Source organism: Sus scrofa, chromosome 15 (assembly GCF_000003025.6).
Source record: "Sus scrofa isolate TJ Tabasco breed Duroc chromosome 15, Sscrofa11.1, whole genome shotgun sequence".
Taxonomy (NCBI): Eukaryota; Metazoa; Chordata; class Mammalia; order Artiodactyla; family Suidae; genus Sus; species Sus scrofa.
In genome coordinates this window covers 16,824,146-16,847,157 of record NC_010457.5, presented here as the reverse complement: position 1 = coordinate 16,847,157, position 23,012 = coordinate 16,824,146, and the positions used below count along the sequence as shown (strand labels likewise).

At 37.9% G+C, this 23,012-nt stretch overlaps 1 protein-coding gene across 1 annotated transcript in view; it reads left to right on the top strand.

The window, feature by feature from the left end:
- The window catches only part of RAB3GAP1 (RAB3 GTPase activating protein catalytic subunit 1), a 136,781-nt gene that overhangs the window by 45,991 nt on the left and 67,778 nt on the right, over positions 1-23,012 (top strand).

Genomic DNA, 23,012 nt, shown 5'->3' with positions numbered 1-23,012 from the left:
AACTCAGCGTGTAGCTGATTTTACTGCTATGATTTCTTTCTTTTTTTTTTTTTTTGGTCTTTTTAGGGCTGCACCTGCAGTATATGGTATTTCTCAGGCTAAGTCAAAACATAGCTGCAGTGTTGGCCTGTGCCATAGCCACAGCAACGTGGGATCTGAACCATGTCTGCGACTTATACCGCAGCTCATGGCTATGCCAGATCCTCAACCCACTGAGCAAGGTCAGGGATTGAACCTGCATCCTCATGGGTACTAGTCAGTTTTGTTAATGCTAAAGCACACGGGAACTCCTGCTATGATTTCTTAAAGTGGCAGCATTCAAAGCAAAATCTGCAAAGGGAAAATGTGCCTGAGGCCAAGTTAGGAGGAAGTGCAAGTGTTTAAGAGTCTTTTCCTGATGAATATACTCATTTCCTTTAACCACAAGTTGATGACACATATGAAATGTTGTCTACTAGACAAGCTTGTTTAGAGGGACAGCTCTCAGTTTTTTAATTAGAGACTAGTCATATAGGCACCCTCTGACTGCTATATAACAAAATTTCAGACACCTGGAAGGAAAGCGTGTGTTCAGCTTAAACCATGTTGCTTGTACCAATAGTGTAGGCATGATAACTCTTATTAGTTAAGAAAATGGTGAGACCTCTCCCCAAATCCGAGTTCCCAAGTGCCAGCCAAAGGTCAGCCTTGCAAGTAAGCCTTTCTGAGATAGCAGCCATAGGCCTGCAGTTAAGTCTTTGCTGCACAGTATGTCATAATTTAGGTTGTACCTAACTATAATTCTGATGATTAGCATAGAACACTTAAATATCATAGAAAATTAAATATATATTGTTGAAAATTGAATTGACATAAAATGCTGATTCTCAATTAAGTGATAACATCAAAACTCATCAGTATCTAAGTTTAAATATGATACATTCATATAAAACATTTATCACATTAAATTGTTTTAAGGGTCTTTTAATATTTTTTCAGTTATTTGCAGCATCTCTTTATTTTGGAGAAGTTGGTATTAAAACATACTACCACCAAAATGGCCCAAGTAAGAGTACATGGTCAAGAAAGGAGACCTAGTTAAAGGAAATTTATATACTGGTTTAAAATTATTCTGTTGGTGTGAGTTGGTCTTTTAATTTTTTTTATTAAGAATTTCTAAGGAAGGGGAAATGATATCTGTTTCTATTTTCTTCATTTCACTGTGATTACTATATCAAGTAGATTGTGTCACATGTTAAAAAAATAAAAATTATTTGTATTGCAATAAATTGCATGGTTCATAAATATTCCTATTTTAATGTGAGCTTTTGAAAACTGAACTATATAAGGAATTTAATAAATAAATTACCCATTTAATATAATCCATCCAGCTTCTCTTTCAATCTTATTTTTATGTGAATACACGTATTTAATATGACAAAATATATCAGAAGGCAGCTTGGTATCATAGAGCATGCATTTGCATGCATTCAGTCATTCAACATTAATTGAACATCTACTCTTTGGCCAGACACTGAATTAGACAAATTAATGTTTAATTTCTAGCTAAAGTACTTATTATCTCAGCAACTTTGGGCAGGTTATTTAATTTCTCTGAGCTGGTGTTTACATTGGTAAAATCAAAATAATAAATAATATGTACCTTTGAGGGTTATTGTAAGAATTTATTAGATAGTAACACGTAGTACATTTATCAAAATCTGAGTGCTATTGCATAACTTCTGCTCAGCTTTTTAATATAAATTTCAAAAAAACTGTATTTGACACATATCCATAGTTAAATATTCATTGAATGAATAAAATAACCATTCTTTGTTTTAATGAATCACTTGTTGGTGATTTATTTATATATTAATGAAAATCACTTTTTAGTGGTTTTTTTAACCTTCCTCCAATTTACTTTTTTAAAACTTTACTTTTAAAATTAGCATATAGTAAGCTGACCTTTTTTTTTGGATGAGTGGTTCACTAAACTTTAAAACAGGTATAGGGTTTTTTTTGTTGGTTTGTTTTCTTTGTGTTTTTTTTTTTTTTTTCGTTTTTTTGTTTGTTTGTTTTGCTTCTTTTTAAGGCTGCACCTTCGGCATATGGAAGTTCCCAGCCTAGGGGTCGAAATTGAGCTGCAGCTGCCAGCCTACACCACAGCCACAGCAACAGCAGGATCTGAGCCGCGTTTGTGATTTACAGCACAGCTCATGGCAATGCCAGCTCTTCAAACCACTGAATGAGGCCAGGGATCAAACCTGTGTCCTCATGGATACTAGTCAGCTTTGTAGCCCGCTAAGCCACAGTGGGAATTCCACATATAGGTTTTTTAAAATTTCCATCACAATCAAGATATAGAATAGTTCTGTAACCTCCTCCAAACTCTTATTCTCCTTTATAATGTCTGGCAGTCACTGATGTATTCTCAGTCACTAGAGTTTTGTCCTTTCAGGAGTGTCATAGAGGTAGGATCAGACAGTAACCATATGAGACTGACTTCTTTCACTCAGCTGGAAACAGCGAAACTGATTTCCAGAGCAATGGTACCATTTTGCATTCCCACCACCAGTGAATGAGAGTTCCAGTTGCTGTACATCCTCAGCAGCACTTGGTGTCAGGTTTTTTAGGTTTAGCCATTCTAATAGGTGTGTTGTGATATCTCATCCTAGTTTTAATTTGAATTTTGAGTTTCTTTCATGTATTTATTGGCCATCATATATACTCAGTGGTGAAGTGTCCAAGTCTTTTGTTTACTTTTTTTTTGTTTTTATGGCTGCACCTGTGGCATATGGAAGTTCCCAGGTGAGGGGTTGAATTGGAACTGCAGCTGAGGCCTATACCACAGCCACAGCAACAGCAGATCTTAGCCACATTTGGGATCTGTGCTGCAGATTTTGGCAACGCTAAATCCTTGAGCCATTGAGCAAGGCCGGGGATTGTACTCACATCCTCATGGAGACTATGTCAGGTTTTTAACCCACTAAGCCACAATGGGATTGCCTTATTGACTTTTTAATTAGGTTGTTTTTTTACTATTGAGTTTTGAGAGTTCTTTATATATTCTGAATGCAAATGTTTTCTCTAGACATAGCTTTTCTTTCCTCTTTTTTTTTTGGCCTTACTTTTGGCATGCAAAAGTTCCTGGGCCAGTAATCAAACCTGCACCACAGCAGCAACTTGAGCTTCTGTGGTGACAGTGCTGGTTCCTTAACCCTCTGTGCCGCAGGGGAACTCCTAGATATAGCTTTTCATTCTCTTAATTGTGTTCTTTCCAGAATAAAATGTTTTTGTTTCGATGAAGTTCAGTTTATCAATTTTTTACTTTATGGATCATACTTGTGGTGCCATGTTTAAGAATGCTTTGCACAAGGTCACAAAAGCTTTCTCCTATTTACAAAAATTATAAACTTAAAAACAATGTGGCTTTTTTTTTTTTTTTTTTTTTGGCTTTTTAGTGCTGCACTTGTGACATGTGGAGGTTCCCAGGTTCCCAGGCTTTTTAGTGCCGCACCTGTGGCATAGGGGTCCAGTCGGAGCTACAGCTGCTGGCCTATACCACAGCCACAGCAATGCCAGATCCGAGCCAAGTCTGTGACCTACACCACAGCTCACAACACCAAAATCCTTAACCCACTGAGCAAGGCCAGGGATCTAAACTGCAATGTCATGGTTCCTAGTTGGATTCGTTTTTGCTGTGCCGCAATGCAAACTCCTGGCTTATTTTTAATTTATAGAAAACTTGTGAAGATCATACAGGCTATTCCAGGATACCCTTTACCCAGTGTCCCCTACTGTTAACAACTTATATTACCATGGTCATATGACAAAATGGAGAAACCAATATTGATTAATTGTTATTAAACTTAATTTAACAAGTTTTTCCACTAATTCCATTTTCTGTTCTAAGATCTAATCTGGGATTACACATTGAATTTAGTCATCATGTCTTCTTAGTTTCTTTAATCTCTGTTCTGTGAAAAATTCTCAGTCTGGCCTCATTTTTTTATCACATTGAACTTTTTAGGGATACTAGTCAGGTATTTTGTAGAATCTCCTTTATAATTTCAGTTATCTCTTTAAAAAATTTTTTTAAGTAAAAAATTTGTGATTATTCTTAGTTCTTTTATGATTATTCTTTTATGTCTTTTGGAAAGAATTCCATAGAGGTGAAGTGCCTTTTGCATCATATATCAGAGGGTCGTGTTGTCATTGTGACTAGTCACTAGTGACATTAACTTGGATCACATGGCCAAATGTGTGTTTTATTCTAAGAGTTTTATACTTTATATTTAGAGCTATTGTCCATTTCAAGTTGATTTTTATATAATGTTGTTTTTGCATGTGGATGTTTAGTTGTTCCATCACCATTTGTTGAAAAGAATTTTGTTGACTTTTTCACTTTTATCAAATATTATTTGGCCATATTTGTGTAGGTTTATGTCCAAATACTCTTGGTTTCTATAGTTTTAGAATAAATCTTTAAATTAGGTAGTGTGATTCCTCCAACCTTTTCCTTTCTTTTCAGTTTGTTTTGGCTCTTCTAGCTCCTTTGCTTTCCTGTTTACATTTTGGAATTAGTTTGTCTATATCTACCAAAAGTTCTGCTGGAGTTTTGATTGGAATTGCCTTGGGGGAGAATTGTTATGTTTATTATGCTAATAAGTTTTCTATTTTATGATCATAGTTGGTGTCTCCAATTATTTGTCTTCTTTGATTTCACCATAAAGAACCTGTATACATTTTGTTAGATTTATATCTAATTATTGCTTTTTTAAATGATGTATTTTAATGATATTATTAAAAATTTTTCATATCTAGCTCTTCGCTGTTAGTATCTAGGAACATGACTGATTTTTGTTCATTGACCTTATATCCTGTGACCTTACTAATTGAATTATTCAAGGAGAAATTTTGCGGTATCTTTTGCATTTTTTGTGTTAACAGTCATGCTTTATGTGAATAGAGGTAGTCTTATCTCTTCCTTTTCAATCTCCATGTTTGCTCTTTTTTCCTTGCCTTTTTCTTTTCTTTTTTTTTTTTTTTTTTTTTTTTTTTTTTTTTGCTTTTTTAGGGCTGCATTTGCAGCATATGGAGGTTCCCAGCCTAGGGGTAGAATTGGAGCTGCAGCTGCTGGCCTACCCCACAGCCACAGCAATGCCAGATCCCAGCCACACCTGTGGCGTCACCACAGCTCACAGCAGTGCTGGATCCTTAACCCACTGAGCGAGGCCAGGGATCGAACCCACTTCCTCATGGATACTAACTGGGTTTGTAACCCCCTGGGCCACAATGAGCACTCCATTTTTCCTTGTCTTTTATAACTGTCTAAGGCTGTAATAAAATACTGAATAGGAATGGTGAGAGTGTATGTCTTTGTCTTGTTTTTAATCTCAGAGAGAAGCATTTAGTCTTTTATCATTAAATATGATGTTAGGTATAGTTTTTTCATAGATGCTTTTTATTAGGTTGAGAAATTCTGTTCCTAGGTTGCTGAGAGTTTTTATATGAATGGATGTTGAATTTTGTCAAACACGTTTTCTGCTTAAATTGATATGATTGCTTGTTCTTTAGATTTTTTATTATGGTGATTACATTGGTTGACTTTTAGATAATCTCATTAGCTTTGCATTCCCCAGATGAGCTCCACTTCTTCATGGTGTACTATTTATTAGTGCTTAGATATATTGCTGAATTTGTTATGCTAATATTTTGTTGAGGACCTTAGTGTCTGTGTTAATGAGAAATATTGGTCTGTAGTTTTGTTATACTTTCGTTTTGATATCAGAGAAATGCTGGCCTCATAAGTTGCAACGTATTTTGTTTTCCCTGGAAGAGATTGTGTAAAACTGATGATGTCTTCTTTAAATGCTTGATAGAATTTGCCATTGAAACCATCTGAGCCTTGAATTGTTATTTTATTGAGGTGGCTGTTCTAAGATCCAGGCTTTGTATAGAAGTCTCAGTTATAGTTCCTTGCCTCAAGTACCGCCATATTCTTGAGAGGCCATTCAAAATCTTATACAACCTCTGTATTGATTTGGATTGATGGAGGGTTCAAGCACAGACAATACTTGAATAAATGTAAAGGATACAGGAGGAAATTGATGTATTTAGGTTACTTTCTAGGGAGATTGGTAACATCATTGGAAAAAATACAGGCATTCCTACTCCCAGTGCCTCATAAGCGAGAGATGCTAATATCTGAATATTACACTTCTGGAATCATCATTTTCAGTCCTAGCCTTATTTATATTTATTATGAGGTTGGGGTGTTCTTGGACATAGCCTAGCCTGGATCCGTGCTAGAGACCACTTCCCCTGGGCTAATTATATAATCTCAGAGTTACATAATTTACATTATCATTGCTAAGCTAAATACGTGGTATTCTCAGACATAAATAAAATTTTCTTCCGTCATTATCAGTCTCTCTAGTCTTTGAAAGATTGGTCGATTTTGCAGATACTTCTGTGAGTTATACTAACAGGCTTTTAACATCTAAAAGACTTACCCTGTAAAATCCCAGTCTCTAGTCCATAGCTGTTAGGGCCTCTGTGCAGAGCTGATAATCCCCTGGTTTTCTTCAGAATCACCTTGCATGCTTACTTCTGCCTTTCAGTTTCCTTTTTGTTTCTATCACTCAGGAATCTCCTTGTTATTCTTTCAAGTTCAGCTATGTATTTAAAAAACATTTTATCAGATATTTTGGTGTGTCTGTGGGGGAGGAGGGATCTGCCATATCACTTCCATTTATTTCATTTATTTTTCTTAAATATTAGAAGGTTAGAAATAATTGACAATTGTTTAAAAATTAAACATATTTAAAATGTGTGTGTTGGAGTTCCTATTGTGGCTCGTGAAAACGAATCTGATTAATAACCCTGAGGACACAGGCCTCATCCCTGGCCTCGCTCAGTGGGTTAAGGATCTGGTGTTGCCATGAGCTGTGATGTAGGTCACAGATGAGGCTCAGAACTGGCTCTGCTGTGGCTGTAGCGTAGGCCAGCAGCTGTAGCTCCAATTCAACCCCTAGCCTGGGAGCCTCCAAATGCTGTAGGTGCGGCCCCAAAAAGACAAAAGAAAGAAAAAAGTATGTGTTTTCTTTTTATTCAGCAAACATTACTTTTAAATATTTTCTTTGAAGCAGGTACTAGGATATCAAGGATAAAATGTAGTCTTTGCTTCAGTTAGCTTTGGGATTAGAAGCGGGGCATAGAGATAAGGGAACAAATGGCAACACTGTTGATAACTGTTCTCATAGAGGGCAGCGTAGGACTTGGTGCAAAATCATATGAACTACCCCCTTTCTAGACAGATCAAGTTGGAAAATGTTTCCAGAAGACATGGTACCTTACCTGAATCCTTCAAGGCAAGTAAGAATAAACCAGATGAAGTTAGATAAAAATATATTCAAGTAAAAATGTTTTAAAATATGAAAATATAAAGGAAAAAAGATATTCAGGACAGAAGAAGAGCATTAGAGGTGATGATGCCTAAATGAACTTGAAACCTGAAAGTAGTTTGGTAACTCTGGGGTATAGCAACAGATGGTTGAGAATGGGAAAAGATGGGATGGTGTCTTTGTATTTGGGGCCTAATGTGAACAGGGCATCTTAAGAAGATTTCATAATGTTCTCATACTTCTGTTTTTTTTTAAAACAGAATTTTAAAATTATAATTGTTAAATATAAAAATTCTTAAAATTTTCACTGATAAAAATTACTCATCGTGTTTCTTAGCAACTGAGGAATAACATACACATCACCTGTAAACATTTTAAACATTTACTTTTTTTTCTTGGGCTGCACCTGTGGCCTGTGGAAATTCCTGGGCCAGGGATCAAACTCATGCCATAGCAGTGACCTGAGCCACTGCAGTAACAACACCGGATCTTTTTTTTTTTTTTTTTTTTTTTTTTTGTCTTTTTGTCTTTTTGCTATTTCTTGGGCCGCTCCTGCATCATATGGAGGTTCCCAGGTTAGGGGTCTAACCAGAGCTGTAGCCGCCGGCCTACGCCAGAGTCAGAGCAACTCGAGATCCGAGCTGCACCTGCAACCTACACCACAGCTCACGGCAATGCCAAATCCTTAACCCACTGAGCAAGGCCAGGGATCAAACTAGAAACCTCATGGTTCCTAGTCAGATTCGTTAACCACTGAGCCACGACGGGTATTCCAACTGGATCCTTAACCTGATGTTTCACCAGGGAACTCCAAACATTTCCTTTTTTTTAAATGGAACTAAAGTTTATAATAAAGCAGACAGCGAAATTTTGAAAAGCGTTATGCAAAATATTTTTACATCATACATACACAGTAAAAATTGACCCTGTTAGAGTGAAACAAACTATGATTAATCAAATTTTAGAAAATAGAACATTTATGTCAACTACTTAATATTGATGGTCGAAGTTAGTCTACGTCTCGTTTGTTTGTTTGTTTGTTTGTTTGTTTGTTTGTTTGTTTAGGGCTGCATCTGCTACATTTGGAAGTTCCCAGCCTGGGGGTCGAATTGGAGCTGCAGCTTCTGGCCTACTTCACAGCTACAGCAATGCTAGATCTGAGCTGTGTCTGAGACTCACACCACAGCTCACAGTAAAGCCAGACCCTTAACTGACTGAGCAAGGCCAGGGATCAAACCCATATCCTCATGGATACTGGTCAAGTTCATAACCTGCTGAACCACAATGGGAACTCCCAATCTATGATCTGTTTTGATATCTCTTAGTTTCAGTTTTTATATCAAGCACCCGCCTGTTACATTTTTAAGTGCATTTGATGAAACAGTTCTTAAAAAACATACATGGGCATGATTGTTACTGAACTTGGGCTTGGGCTGACGCAGCAAAGCCAATCTGCTGACACTGGATTGTGATGAAGGAAAGGACTGTTTATTGCAGGGCACCAAGTGAGGAGAATGGGCAGCTCATGCTCAAAAGAAGACCCAACTCCCTGATGGCTTTCGGGGAAGAGTTTTTAAAGGCACTGTAAAGGGAGCCACAGGGTCTGTTTTTGACTTGTGCTCACTTGGATTGGTTGGCATCAGGGTGAAGTTTCATGCATCATCAGTCTTCTGGCTCCAACAAGTTTGAGGGTTTTGTGTTGCAGTCAGCAGTTTTCATATGGTTGGGTTTGCTTTCTGTAAAAACAACTTAAGATTGGAGTTCCCGTCGTGGCTCAGTGGTTAATGAATCTGACTAGGAACCATGAGGTGGTGGGTTCTATCCCTGGCCTCGCTCAGTGAGTTAAGGATCCGGCGTTGCTGTGAGCTGTGGTGTAGGTCACAGACTTGGCTTGGATCCCACATTGCTGTGGCTGTGGCATAGGCTGACAGCTGTAGCTCTGATTCGACCCCTAGCCTGGGAACCTCCATATGCCACAGGTGCAGCCCCAGAAAAGAAAAAAAAAAAAAAAAAAAAAGAAAAGAAAAAAAGATGGTGTGTCAGCCCTTTATATCTTTCAGGGAACTGGGAGTTTGATGATTCTGCTATGTGGCTGATTTTAAATTCTTACCAGTTTCCTGAGCCAATAGCTGTTCTTTTTTTGTACATCTTGACATTTCTTAGTAATTAACTCTTGAGCCAGACATTTGAGACTCGGCAGAGTTCTGGGAGACTAAAGCAAAAGCCTTTTACTTCAAAAGTCAGGAAGATGGGGACTTTATGTGTACAGTTTCATGACCAAGTTTTATAGTATAAGAAAGGTAATTAGTGATGTGATTTCTTGGCTGCTTCTCTCTGCCTCTTATGTACCTATCCTTTAAATACTTTCTAATGGCTGATCCTGAAACTATCATTAGAGATTTAATCTCTTGATTAATTATTCTTTATAGTAAAATAGCCTTAGAAATGACACAGACATTAGCCTTAGTAGACATTTATGTCCAAATGTAAATTTATGAGAGCTTTTTTGAGCAGAGATTTTAATAAGAAGGTGGTGTGGTAGGCAGAACCTCTACTTCTTCTTCTTCTTCTTTTTTTTTTTTTTTTTGGTCTTTTTGCCTTTTCTAGGGCTGCTTCCTGCGGCATATGGAGGTTCCCAGGCCAGGGGTCTAATCGGAGCTGTAGCCACCGGCCTATGCCGCAGCCACAGCAATCCGGGATCCAAGCCGAGTCTGTGACCTACACCACAGCTCACGTCAACGCTGGATCCTTAACCCACTGAGCAAGGGCAGGGATTGAACCCGCAACCTCATGGTTCCTAGTCAGATTTGTTAACCGCTGCGCCACGATGGGAACTCCAACCTCTACTTCTTAAAGATGTCTACATCCTAGAACCTGTAAATGTACGTTACATGGCAAGAAAGAATTCAGAGAGCAGATGAAGTTAGGGTTTCTAATCAACTAACCTTAAGATTGAGATACTTTTCTTGAATTATCTTGTGGGCCCAGTGTAATCTTAAGAGTTCTTTAAAGTAGAAGAAGGAGGCAGGAGATAGTCTCAAAGTGATATGATGTGAGAATAAGTTAGCCTGCTATTCTTGAATTTGTAAGTAGAAGAAGGTCTTGAGCCAGAAAATGAAGGTATCTCTAGAAAATGGTAAAGGCAAGGAATGGATTCCCCTTAGAGCCTCCAAAACGAACATAGCCTTGCTGACACCTTGCTTAACTCTGGTGAGACTTGTGTCAGACTTCTTTTTTTTTTTTGTCTTTTGCCATTTGTTGGGCCGCTCCTGCGGCATATGGAGGTTCCCAGGCTAGGGGTCTAATGGAGCTGTGACACCAGCCTATGCCAGAGCCACAGCAACGTGGGATCCGAGCCGCGTCTGCAACCTACACCACAGCTCACGGCAACGCCAGATCGTTAACCCACTGAGCAAGGGCAGGGACCGAACCCGCAACCTCATGGTTCCTAGTCGGATTCGTTAACCACTGCGCCACGACGCGAACTCCGTGTGTCAGACTTCTAACTTAGAGAACTGTAAAATAATAAATTTGTGTTGTGGGGAGTTCTCCCATTCTGGCTCAGCGGTAATGAACCTGGCTGGTACCCATGAGGACGCAGGTTCAGTCCCTGGCCTTACTCAGTGAGTTAAGGATCAGGCATTGCCATGAACCATGGTATAGGTTGCAGACGTGGCTCGGATCCTGCATTGCTGTGGCTGTGGTGTAGGCCAGCAGCTACAACTTGGATTTGACCCCTAGCCTGGAACTTCCATATACCACAGGCACAGCCCTAAAAAGACAAAAAAAGAAAAAAAAATTGTGTTAAGCTGCCAGGTTTGTGGTAATTTGTTACAGCATCCATATGAAAATAGTATAAATAGTTACAGCATGAATGTTATATGCCTGATGAGACTCTACTGAGATTAGAAAAGAGTACCGAAAGTACAGCTGGTTTTACCTGAGGTCAGATTTTTTGTCTGTGTGCTTTTGCTTTTGTCTAGCCTGGTCTTTGGGCCTTCTGCTTCAATCACATTTTATTGGTTACACAAAAACAAGAAATCTTATTAGCTGTGTAGTTGAATAATTATGATGACTTTTTAAAAAAGATTCATTTTTGTAATTTTTTTTTGCAGCATATGGAAGTTCCCAGGCTAGGGGTCAGATCAGGACTACAGTTGCCGGCCTACACCATAGGCATAGCAACATAGGTTCCAAGCCATGTCTGAGACTTACACCACAGCTCACAGCAACGCCAGATCCTTAACCCACTGAGTGAGGCCAGGGATTGAACCCACATCCTTATGGATCCTAGTCAGTTCATTAACTGCTGAGCAACGAAGAGAACTCCTCATTTTTGTAATTTTAATGTGTTTATTTTGCTGGTGATAGAAAAATTTACAGAATAGCCCTAAGGGCCTGTAAAATATTCTTATTTCTGCAAAAGCAAATGTTTAGGGGACTTCTGATAATGATGACATGAAGTAGTGCATTTCCTTTATGGAAAAAAAATACGAAATTGAAAAGGGAAAAAACATCAAAACAACCATTTCACGGCACTGGGAATTGCCTAAGGGCAAGTAAATTCAGGAGCATTTATTCTTGAGAAACTACTAGAGCTCAGGTAAGAATAGAGGGATCCTCTGGCCCTTGTGCTTGTGGCTGCTTCGGTCACCTCCCCCTCTTTTTTTCCCAATCTATGCTAATGAGGACTGTAGCTTTCCGGTCTAGGTTGGTCATGAAAACCATCAGCTCTGTTGCCAGGTGGGCAGACTTGATTCTGGGTTGGAGGGCAGAAGCCTCTGGCTTTGCCAACCAAAACTAGCAGACTTGATTGAGGACAGATAGGGAAAACCTATACCTTTGCTAGGCCAAAGTTGCAGCCCTAGTCCAAAAGCAAATGGTAGATTATTTGGAAATTTAGCAGAGAGATCCTGTTTGAAAGTCATACAAAAAGTAGATACACTCTGTAAACATCCCTTTATGATAGGGAATCTGCTTGTGTGCCTGGGCAGACCTAAGGGAGCCCTAACCTGAGAACTTTTTGCAACTTTGAGTGCATTCCCTAACCCCACACAAACATTAGTTGCAGAAGGAAAGCCTAATGGTCTCAGCTATTTGAGAATCTTTGCTCAAATTATTGATTTACCACCAAGCTATACAGACAAAGGATAGTCCCCAGGGAGCCAGGTTAAAAATTCACAATAAAATTACTGAATAGAGACAAAAGTAATTGAACACTTCGGGGAATACAGATTGCACAGTTTCAGTATGCATTTTACTAAGTACAAACAAAAAAGAAACTAACAACCTCAGAAAGTTAAATAGCATCTGGTTTTATCTAAATGGAGTTTTCAACCGCAAATTAATAGATAACAAGGTCACAAAGGGAAGTGTGACCCATATGCAAGTTGAAAACTGTCAATAGGAATGGACTCTTAGTTGGCGTAGAGGTTGTATTTAGCAATGACTTGAAAGCAGTTATAAGTGTGTTCAAAGAATTACAGGAATTATATTCAAGGAGTTAAAAATAGACTAACAATGAATCAAATAGGAGCTCTCAATAAATAGAAAATATAATGGAGAACAAAAATGACAGCTAATACAAACTTTCACCAGGTGAGTTCAAAAATGGATCTTTTTGAAGCTAGCAGAATAAAGAGTTTGTAGATTTGAAAGTTTAATGGAAATTGTCTAAAGAATAAAAGAAAAAAGATTAGAGGGGAGTTCCCGTCGTGGCGCAGTGGTTAACGAGTCCGACTAGGAACCATGAGGTTTCGGGTTCGGTCCCTGCCCTTGCTCAGTGGGTTAACGATCCGGTGTTGCCGTGAGCTGTGGTGTAGGTTGCAGACGCGGCTCGGATCCCGCGTTGCTGTGGCTCTGGCGTAGGCCAGTGGCTACAGCTCCGATTCAACCCCTAGCCTGGGAACCTCCATATGCCGCAGGAGCGACCCAAAGAAATAGCAAAAAGACAAAAAATAAATAAATAAATAATTTTTAAAAAAGGCTTAAAAAAAAAAAGAAAAAAGATTAGAGAAAAATAAACAGAACTTTAGAGATGTGTGGATCAGTAATCATTGTTCCAAAGCATACTTGTAATGGGAATCCGAGATGAAGGGAAAGAAAAGGGCTGAAAAAATAATGGTTGGAAACTTGCCAGATTTAATGAAAAAAAAAAATTTCCTGAGGGATCCAGGAATCTCACTGAACTCTAAGTAGGATAAACACAAAAGGGAACCACACTTGGATACATCTTAGTCAATTTGCTAAGAGACAAAGACAAAGCGAATCTTGAAAACAACAAGAGAAATATAACTCATCATGAACAAGAAGACAACACTGCTGGTTGACTTCTCGTCAAAAGCAGTGGAGGCCAGGGGACAGTACAGTGGCATATTCTAAGTGCTGAAACAAACTATCAACCAGGACTTCTACATTGCTGCAAACTAACTTTCTGAATAAAGGTGAGATAACAACATTGTCATATAAATAGAGACTAGAGTAATCATTCATTGTAGGCCAACCTGCCTTACAGGCAGTATTAAAGGAAACAGTAACTTAGAACCACAGGAAGGAATGCTGCACATTGGAAATTCTCTAATACAAAAGATGAGTTCTCTCTCTCTCTCTTTTTTTTAAAAAATCATGATTGCTTAAGCAATGATGATAACACTGTATTGTTGGGTTTGTAACATGTAATATACATGACAACGTTGCACAAAGGATGAGGGGAGGAAATGAAATTATTATTGTATAAAATTGCTAGATTTTAGCAAAGTAACCTAGTAGATTATAAATTTAAGATAAATTGCATTGTCCAAGAAATATTGGGGGAAAAAACATTGAAAAGCATAGTTGTTTGTTCAACAATTCCATTTTCTCAGTTTTTTCGTGTGTATTTAAGTATGTCCAAGAAACGTTTTTTTTTTTTTCGTTTTTTAATCACCATTTTTGGTGATCCAGTATTTTATGCACATATTCTTTTTTTTTTTTTTTTTTTTTTGTCTTTTTGCTGTTTTTTTGGGCCGCTCCCGCGGCATATGGAGGTTCCCAGGCTAGGGGTCAAATCAGAGCTGTAGCCACTGGCCTACGCCAGAGCCACAGCAACGTGGGATCCAAGCCGCATCTGCGACCTACACCACAGCTCACAGCAACGCCGGATCGTTAACCCACTGAGCAAGGGCAGGGACCGAACCCACAACCTCATGGTTCCTAGTCGGATTTGTTAACCACTGCGCCACGACGGGAACTCCCCTTTTTTTTAAATTTTATTTTATTTTCCCACTGTACAGCAAGGGGATCAAGTTATCCTTACATGTATACATTACATTTTTTCCCCCACCCTTTGTTCTGTTGCAACATGAGTATCTAGACATAGTTCTCAGTGCTACTCAGCAGGATCTCCTTGTAAATCTATTCTAAATTGTGTCTGATAAGCCCAAGCTCCCAATCCCTCCCACTGCCTCCCTCTCCCATCAGGCAGCCACAAGTCTCTTCTCCAAGTCCATGATTTTCTTTTCTGAGGAGATGTTCATTTGTGCTGGATATTAGATTCCAGTTATAAGTGATATCATATGGTATTTGTCTTTGTCTTTCTGGCTCATTTCACTCAGGATGAGATTCTCTAGTTCCATCCATGTTGCTGCAAATGGCATTATGTCATTCTTTTTTATGGCTGAGTAGTATTCCATTGTGTACATATATACCACATCTTCCGAATCCAATCATCTGTCGATGGACATTTAGGTTGTTTCCATGTCCTGGATATTGTGAATAGTATGCACATATTCTTTATACTGTTTGAAGAGGCTCCCAATGTGTTTCTTTCTGAAGTAATGTATAGAAGGTTTTTATTTATTTATTTATTTTTTATTTTTTAATTTGTCTTTTTTGCTATTTCTTTGGGCCGCTCCCACGGCATATGGAGGTTCCCAGGCTAGGGGTCGAATCGGAGCTGTAGCCCCTGGCCTACGCCAGAGCCACGGCAACGCGGGATCCGAGCCGCGTCTGCAACCTACACCACAGCTCACGGCAACGCCAGATCGTTAACCCACTGAGCAAGGGCAGGGACCGAACCCGCAACCTCATGGTTCCTAGTCAGATTTGTTAACCACTGCACCATGACGGGAACTCCAAGAAGGTTTTTAAATTGTAGCATTCAAAGTAGGTTATATGGCTTTGATTTTCTTTTCTTTCTTTTTTTTTTTTTTTTTCCTTTTTAGGGGCATACCTGTGGCATATGGAAATTCCCAGGCTAGGGGTTGAATTAGAGCTACAGCTGCAGGCCGGAGCCATAGCCACAGCCACACCAGATCCTGGCTGTGTCTGTGACCTATACCACAACTCACAGCAACACCAGATCTTTAACCTACTGAGTGATCAGGCCAGTGATCAAACTCACCTCCCCATGAATACTATTCGAGTTCATTACCTGCTGAGCTATAATGGGAACTCCCTATGATTTTCTTGTGTGAGATTAATAAATATTGGTTAACTATTTGCTCTTGCTTTCAGTCTTAATTGGAGCAAGGAAGAAAAATTCATCTTTTTTTTTTTTTTTTTTTTTTTTTTTTTGGGAAGTTTCTTGAGCTGCTCCCGTGGCATATGGAGGTTCCCAGGCTAGGGGTCTAATCGGAGCCGTAGCCACTGGCCTATGCCACAGCAACAGGGGATCCGAGCCGCGTCTGCAACCTACACCACAGCTCACGGCAACACCGGATCGTTAACGTACTGAGCAAGGCCAGAGATGGAACCCTCAACCTCATGGTTCCTAGTCGGATTTGTTAACCACTGAGCCATGATGGGAAATCCAGAAAAATTCATCTTAAAAGAAACAAAAAGGAGTATAGATTGTCCTGTCTTTCTCAGTTGGAGGATAGGATGTTAAGGCACATTTATATTTAAATTTAGTATTTAGTATATGTACGTAGTTTGTTAGATAAAGCAGCTCTAATAAGATTGCCATATGGGGGTTTTTTTTGTGTTGATACATTTGAGCTCCTAATAAATTTAAATCGCTAGATTAGAAGTTGTAGGAAATAGATTAATTGGATGAAATTCATTCTCATTTTTGCTTCACTTTTCCCACTCCCTCCCCGCATCCCTCCTGTTTCCACATACACAAAAAGGGGGACTAAAACATCTCATTCTTCTTAATTTTGTATAATTTAAGCAGGAGACCGTGAGAAATGTGTGATATTTATGAGTATGTGAGTGTTATGTATTTTTTGTGGTTTTGATATGGGCATTTTTTATATGGATTTTACTATCAGTGTTATACATTTTTTCCTCTCAGCATTTCATATAGCTTTATGTCATTATTATTTTTAATTGATTGTTAAGTATTTCATAGTATAGGCAGTACTATAATTATTTACCCATTTCTCTATTGAACGATTTTTGTTTGTACTTTTCCACAATTAAACTGTTATAATGAAGATCATTATATGTATATCTTTTTGCATCACTATGAATGTTTTTGTAGCATAAAGAGATATATTTAGGTCAAAGTTTGTGAATTTTAAATACTGATATATTTTGCTTTTTTGCCCTCCAGAAATGTTTTAAAAGTTGATACCACCACCTATGGAATATACCAAACTCTTGCCGACATTGGATCTTACCAGTATTTTATATTTTTGCCAATTTGATAGGTTGTAATATCTTATTTTTTATTTATATAATCACTATTGAGGTTGAACATCTTTTAATAAAATTATTAGACATTTACATTTATTATGAAAATATATATTAGTTTTGATCATTTATTATGGTTAATTTTTTATTGTGATAAAACATAACAAAATTTACCATTTTAACCTTTTTTTTTTTTTTTTGAGCTGCAGCTGTGGCATATGGAAGTTACCAGGCCAGGGGTCAAATTGGAGCTGCAGCTGCAGGCCTATGCCACAGCCATAGCAACACAAGATCCAAGCTACATCTGTGACCTACACCAGAGCTCACTGCAGTGCAGCTCACTGCAATGCTAGATCCTTAACCCACTGAGCAAGGCCAGGAATCGAACCTTATATCCTCATGGATCCTAGTTGGGTTGTTACTCCTCGGCCACGACAGGAACTCCCATTTTAACCATTTTTTAAAATAAATCTTTTGAAATATAGTTGTCTTAGAAATGTGTTAGTTTCAGGTGTATAGCAAAGTAACTCTGTTATACATATATCCATTCCTTTTCAGATTCCTTTCCCATATAGGTTATTATACAGTATTGAGTAGATTGCACCATGCAATGCAGTAGGTCCTTGTTACCTATCTATTTTATTTATAGTAGTGTGTATATGACAGTCCCAACCCCCAGATTTATCCCTCTCCTCCCACCTATGTTTCCACTTTGGTAATCATAAATTTAGCTTCAAAATCTTTGAGTCTGTTTATGTTTTTTAAGTTCTTTTGTATTATTTTTTGTTAGATACCACATATTAGTGAACTCATGTGATGTTGTCTTTCTCTGATTTACTTCACTTTAATTTACTTTCTCTGATTTACTTAATTTCATGTCCATCCATGTTGCTATAAATGCCATTATTTCATTTTTTACGGCTGAGTAATATTCCATTGTATATATATACCACATCTTCTTTATCCAATGCTCTGTTGAAGGACCTTTAGGTTGCTTCCATGTCTTGGCTGTTATAAATAGTGCCATGATAAACCTTGAAGTACATGTACCATTTCAAATTATGTTTTTTTTTTTTCTGGATAGATGCCCAGGAGTGAGATTGCTAGATCATATGGTAGTTCTATAGTTTTTTAAGGAACCTCCATACTGTTCTTCATAGTAGATGCACCAGCTTAAATTCCCACCAATAGTGGAAGGGTGTTCCAGTTTCTCCATACCCTTTCCAGCCTTTATTGTTTGTGACTTTTTGACAGTGGCCATTCTGGCTAGAGTAAGGTAGCACTTCATAGTAGTTTTGGTTTGCATTTATCTAATAATTAGTGATACTGAGAATCTTTTCATATTCTTCTTGGCCATCTCTCTTTTTTGGAAAAATGTCTGTTTAGATCTTCTGACCATTTTTTAATTAGGTTGTTTGTTATTTTGGTATTAAGATGTATGAGATATTTGTATATTTTGGAGATTAATCCTTTGTCTGTTGCTTCATTTGCAGAGATTTTCTCACATTCTGTGGGTTGTCTTTTTATTTTGTTTATGGTTTCCTTTGCTGTGCAAAAGCTTTTAATTTTAATTAGGGCCCATTTATTTGTTTTTATTTTCATTACTCTATGAGGTGGGTCAAGAAAGATATTGCAATTTATGTCAAAGAGTGTTCTGCCTATGTTTTCCTCTAAGGGTTTTATATTATCTGGTCTTATGTTTAGGTCTTTAATCCATTTTGAGTTTATTTTTGTGTATGGTGTTAGAGAGTGTTCTAATTTCTTTCTTTTACATTGTAGCCATCTAGTTCTCCCAGCACCACCTGTCAAAGAGATTATCTTTTCTCTGTTGTATATTCTTGCCTCCTTTGTCAAAGATTAATTGATCATAGGTGTGTGGGTTTATTTTTGGGCTTTCTGTCTGATCCACTGATCTATATGTCTTTTTTTGTGCCAGTACCATACTATTTTGATGACTGTAACTTTGTAGTAAAGTCTGAGATTGGGGAGCCTGATTCCTCTAGCTCCATTTTTCCTTCTCAGGATTGCTTTGGCCATTTGTGGTCTTTTTGTGTTTCCATACAAGTTAAAACTTTTTTTTGTTCTAGTTCTGCAAAAAATGTCATTGGTAATTTGATGGGGATTGCATTGTTCTGTATACTATCTTGGATAGAATAGTCATTTTGACAGTGTTGATTCTTCTAACTTATAGAACATGGTATATCTTTCCATTTGTTTGTAGCATCTTCAATTTCCTTCATCAGTTTCTTATAGTTTTCAGAGTACAAATATTTTCTCTCTTTAGGTAGATTTATTCCTAGGTATTTTATTCTCTTTGGTGAGATGGTAAATGGGATTGTTTCCTTAATTTCTCTTTTGGGTCTTTTGGTGGTGGTGTATAGGAATGTAAGAGATTTCTGTGTATTAATTTTGTACCCTGAAACTTTACCGTATTTATTGATGTGCTCTAGTAGTTTGCTGGTAGTATCTTTAGGATTTTCTATGTATAGTATCATGTCATCTGCACACAATGCAGTCTTACCACTTATTTTCCAATTTGGATTCCTTTTATTTCTTTTTCTTCTTTGATCGTTATAGCTAGGACTTCCAAAACTGTGTTGAATAACAGTGGTGAGAGTGGACATCCTTGTCTTGTTTCTGATCTTAGCAGGAAGGCTTTCAAAATTTCATTGAGAATGATGTTAGCTGTGGATTTGTCATATATGTCCTTTATTATGTTGATGTAGTTTCCCTCTATGCCCACTTTCTGGAGAATTTTTATCAAATACGGATGTTGAACTTTGTCAAAAGCTTTTTCTGCATCTATTGAGAGGATCATATGTTTTTTATTCTTCAATTTGTTAATGTGGTGTATCCCATTGATTGATGTACATATATCGATGAATACTTGCATCCCTGGGTAAATCCCACTTCATCATGGTGTATGATCCTTGTAATGTATTGTTGACCATTTTAACCGTTTTTAAGCGTACAGTTCAGTGGCATTAAGTACATTCACATTTTTGTGCACCCATCACCACCATCCACTTTCAGAATCTTTTCATCTGCTCATATTAAAACTCTATACCCATTAAATGATAACTCTTCATTCCCTCCTAATCCAGCCCCTGGTAAGGACCATTCTACTTTCTGCCTCTTTGAGTTTGAGTTATAGTACCTCATATAACTAGAATCATAAAATATTCATCCTCCTGTGACTGGCTTATTTCACTTAGCATAATATCTTCACGTTTCACCTATTTTGTAGCATTTACCAGAATGTCTTCTCTTTCTAAGGCAAAATAATATTTCATTGTATTTATGTCCCACATTGTGTTTATTCACCTGTCAATAGATACTTGGTTTCCACCATTTGGCTGTTATGGATAATGCTGCTCTGAACATGAGTGTTCAATCTGTTTGAATCCTTGCTTTTAATTCTTTTGGGTATTTACCGAAATGTGAAATTCCTGATCATCCTATGTTTAAATGTTTGAAGAACCACTATACTGTTTTCCACAGCGATTATACATTCCCATCAGTCATACTTAAGTGTTCTGCTTTTTCCTTATCCTTGCCAATAGTTGTTTCCTCTTTTGATTCGCTTTTTAAATAATAGCCATTCTAATAGATGTGAAGTAGTATCTCATGGTATTGATTTATATTTTCCTAATTAAATATATTAACTATATCTTTTCATGTGCTTATTTGCCATTTGTACATCTTCTTCAAAGTAATGTCTCTTGGGATTCTTTATCATTTCTTTTTCTTTTTAGGGCCATACCTCTGGCATATGGAAATTTCATGGGCTAGGGGTCAAATCGGAGCTGTAGCTGCAGACTTGTGCCACAGCCATGGCAACACTGGATCTTAGCCACATCTGTGACCTACACTGCAGCTTATGGCAATGCTGGATCCTGAACCCACTGAGTGAGGCCAGGGATCCAACCCACATCTTCATGGATACTATGTCAGGTTCTTAACCAACTGAGAGACAAGGGGAGCCCCCTTTGTCCACTTCTAAATCTGTTTTGTTGTTGATTTTTTGCTCATTAAAAAAATTTCCACCTGGAATTCCTGTCATGGCTCAGCGGAAACGAATCTGACTAGAATCCATGAGGATGCAGGTTTGATTCCTGCCCTTGCTCAGTGGGTTAAGGAACTGGCGTTGCTGAGAGCTGTGGTGTAGGTCGAAGATGAAGGTCAGATTTGGCATTGCTGTGGCTATGGCATAGCCCGGTGGCTGCAGTTCTGATTAGACCCCTAGGAAACTCCATAAGCCGTGAGTGCGGCCTTAAAAACACAAAAAATAAAAATAAATGAAAAATTTCCACCTGATGTTTGTTTATATGATGAAGGCATAGTCTTGGGCCTCAAATAGTTCTAGTAGGAAAAATAATAATTTACATTAATGTTTAAAAAAAAAGTCAATTCCTCGGTATTGCCACCAGGAAGCTTAGCTAATGTAATCAGGTTTCTTAACAAAGCCAATATGCTAAAATAACCTAACTTCTGGGTTCTTTCTTTCTTTCTTAGGGCTGTACCCACAACATATGGAGGTTCCCAGGCTAGGGGTTGAATCAGAGCTGTAGCTGCTGGCCTACACCACAGCCACAGCAATGTGGGATCCATGCCGTGTCTGTGACCTACACCACAACTCAAGGCAACACCAGATCTTTAACCTATTGGGTGGGGCCAGGGATCAAACCACATCCTCATGAATACTAGTCAAGTTCATTACCTGCTGAGCTATAATGGGAACTCCTTTTTTCTTTTGAGGTATAATTGATGTATTATTTTTAGGTTTACAACATAATGATTTGATATTTGTATATATTGTGAATTAATCCCCACAGTAATAGTCAATGTCCTTCAGCATAAATGGTTACAAATTTTTTTTCTTGTGTTGAGAACTTTTAAGATTCATTCTCAGAGTTTCTGTCGTGGTGCAGTGGTTAACGAATCTGACTAGGAACCATGAGGTGGTGGGTTCGATCCCTGGCCTCGCTCAGTGGGTTTAGGATCCGGTATCGCTGTGAGCTGTGGTGTAGGTCGCAGACGCGGCTTGGATCCTGCATTGCTCTGGCTCTGGCGTAGGCTGGCAGCTCCAGCTCCGATTAGACCCCTAGCCTGGGAACCCCATATGCTGTGGGAGCGGCCCAAGAAATGGCAAAAAGACAAAAAAAAAAAAAAAAGAAAGATTCATTCTCTTAGCAACTTTCAGATATTTAGTACAGTATTATTAACTGTAGCCACCATGCTCTACATTACATCTCCATGATTTACTTACTTTATAACTGAAAATTTCTATCTTTTGATCCCTTCCCCTGCTTTAGCCACCTCCCATCCCCACCTCTGGCAACCAGCAATCTATTGTCTCTATCTATAAGCTCAGTGTTTTTCGTTTTTGTTTTTCTTGGATTCTGTATGTAATCGAGGTCATATATTATTTTGTCTTTTTCTGTCTTATTTCACTTAGCCTAAGTTCATCCACATTGTTTAGATGCTAAGATTTTATTCTTTTCTATGACAGAATAATATTCTGTTCTGTATGTATACCACGTTTTCTTTGTCCATTCATGCGTCAGTGGATCCTGAAGTTGTTTGCATACCTTGGCTAGTGTAAATAATGCTGCAGTGAACATGGGGTGTAGGTGTCTTTTTGGATTAGTGTTTTTGTTTTCTTTGGGTAAATACCCAGAGGTGGATTTTGTGGATTGTGTGATAGGTCTGTTTTTAATTTTAGGGTGGAGAGTATCTCTGTGATATTTTCCACAATGGCCGTACCAGTTTACATTCCCACTAACACTGCACCCCAGTTTCCTTTTGTCCACATTCTTGCCAATACTTATTTTTATTTTCTTTTTGATGATAACCACTCTAAAGGTATAAGGGGATGTCTCATTGTGGTTTTGGTTTGCATTTCTCTTAAGATTATTGATGTTGAGTATTTTTTCATTACCTGTGTTCCACATATCATATGTATATATTGATCTTTTAAAGATAATAATAATAGGAAAATACATTAGAAGT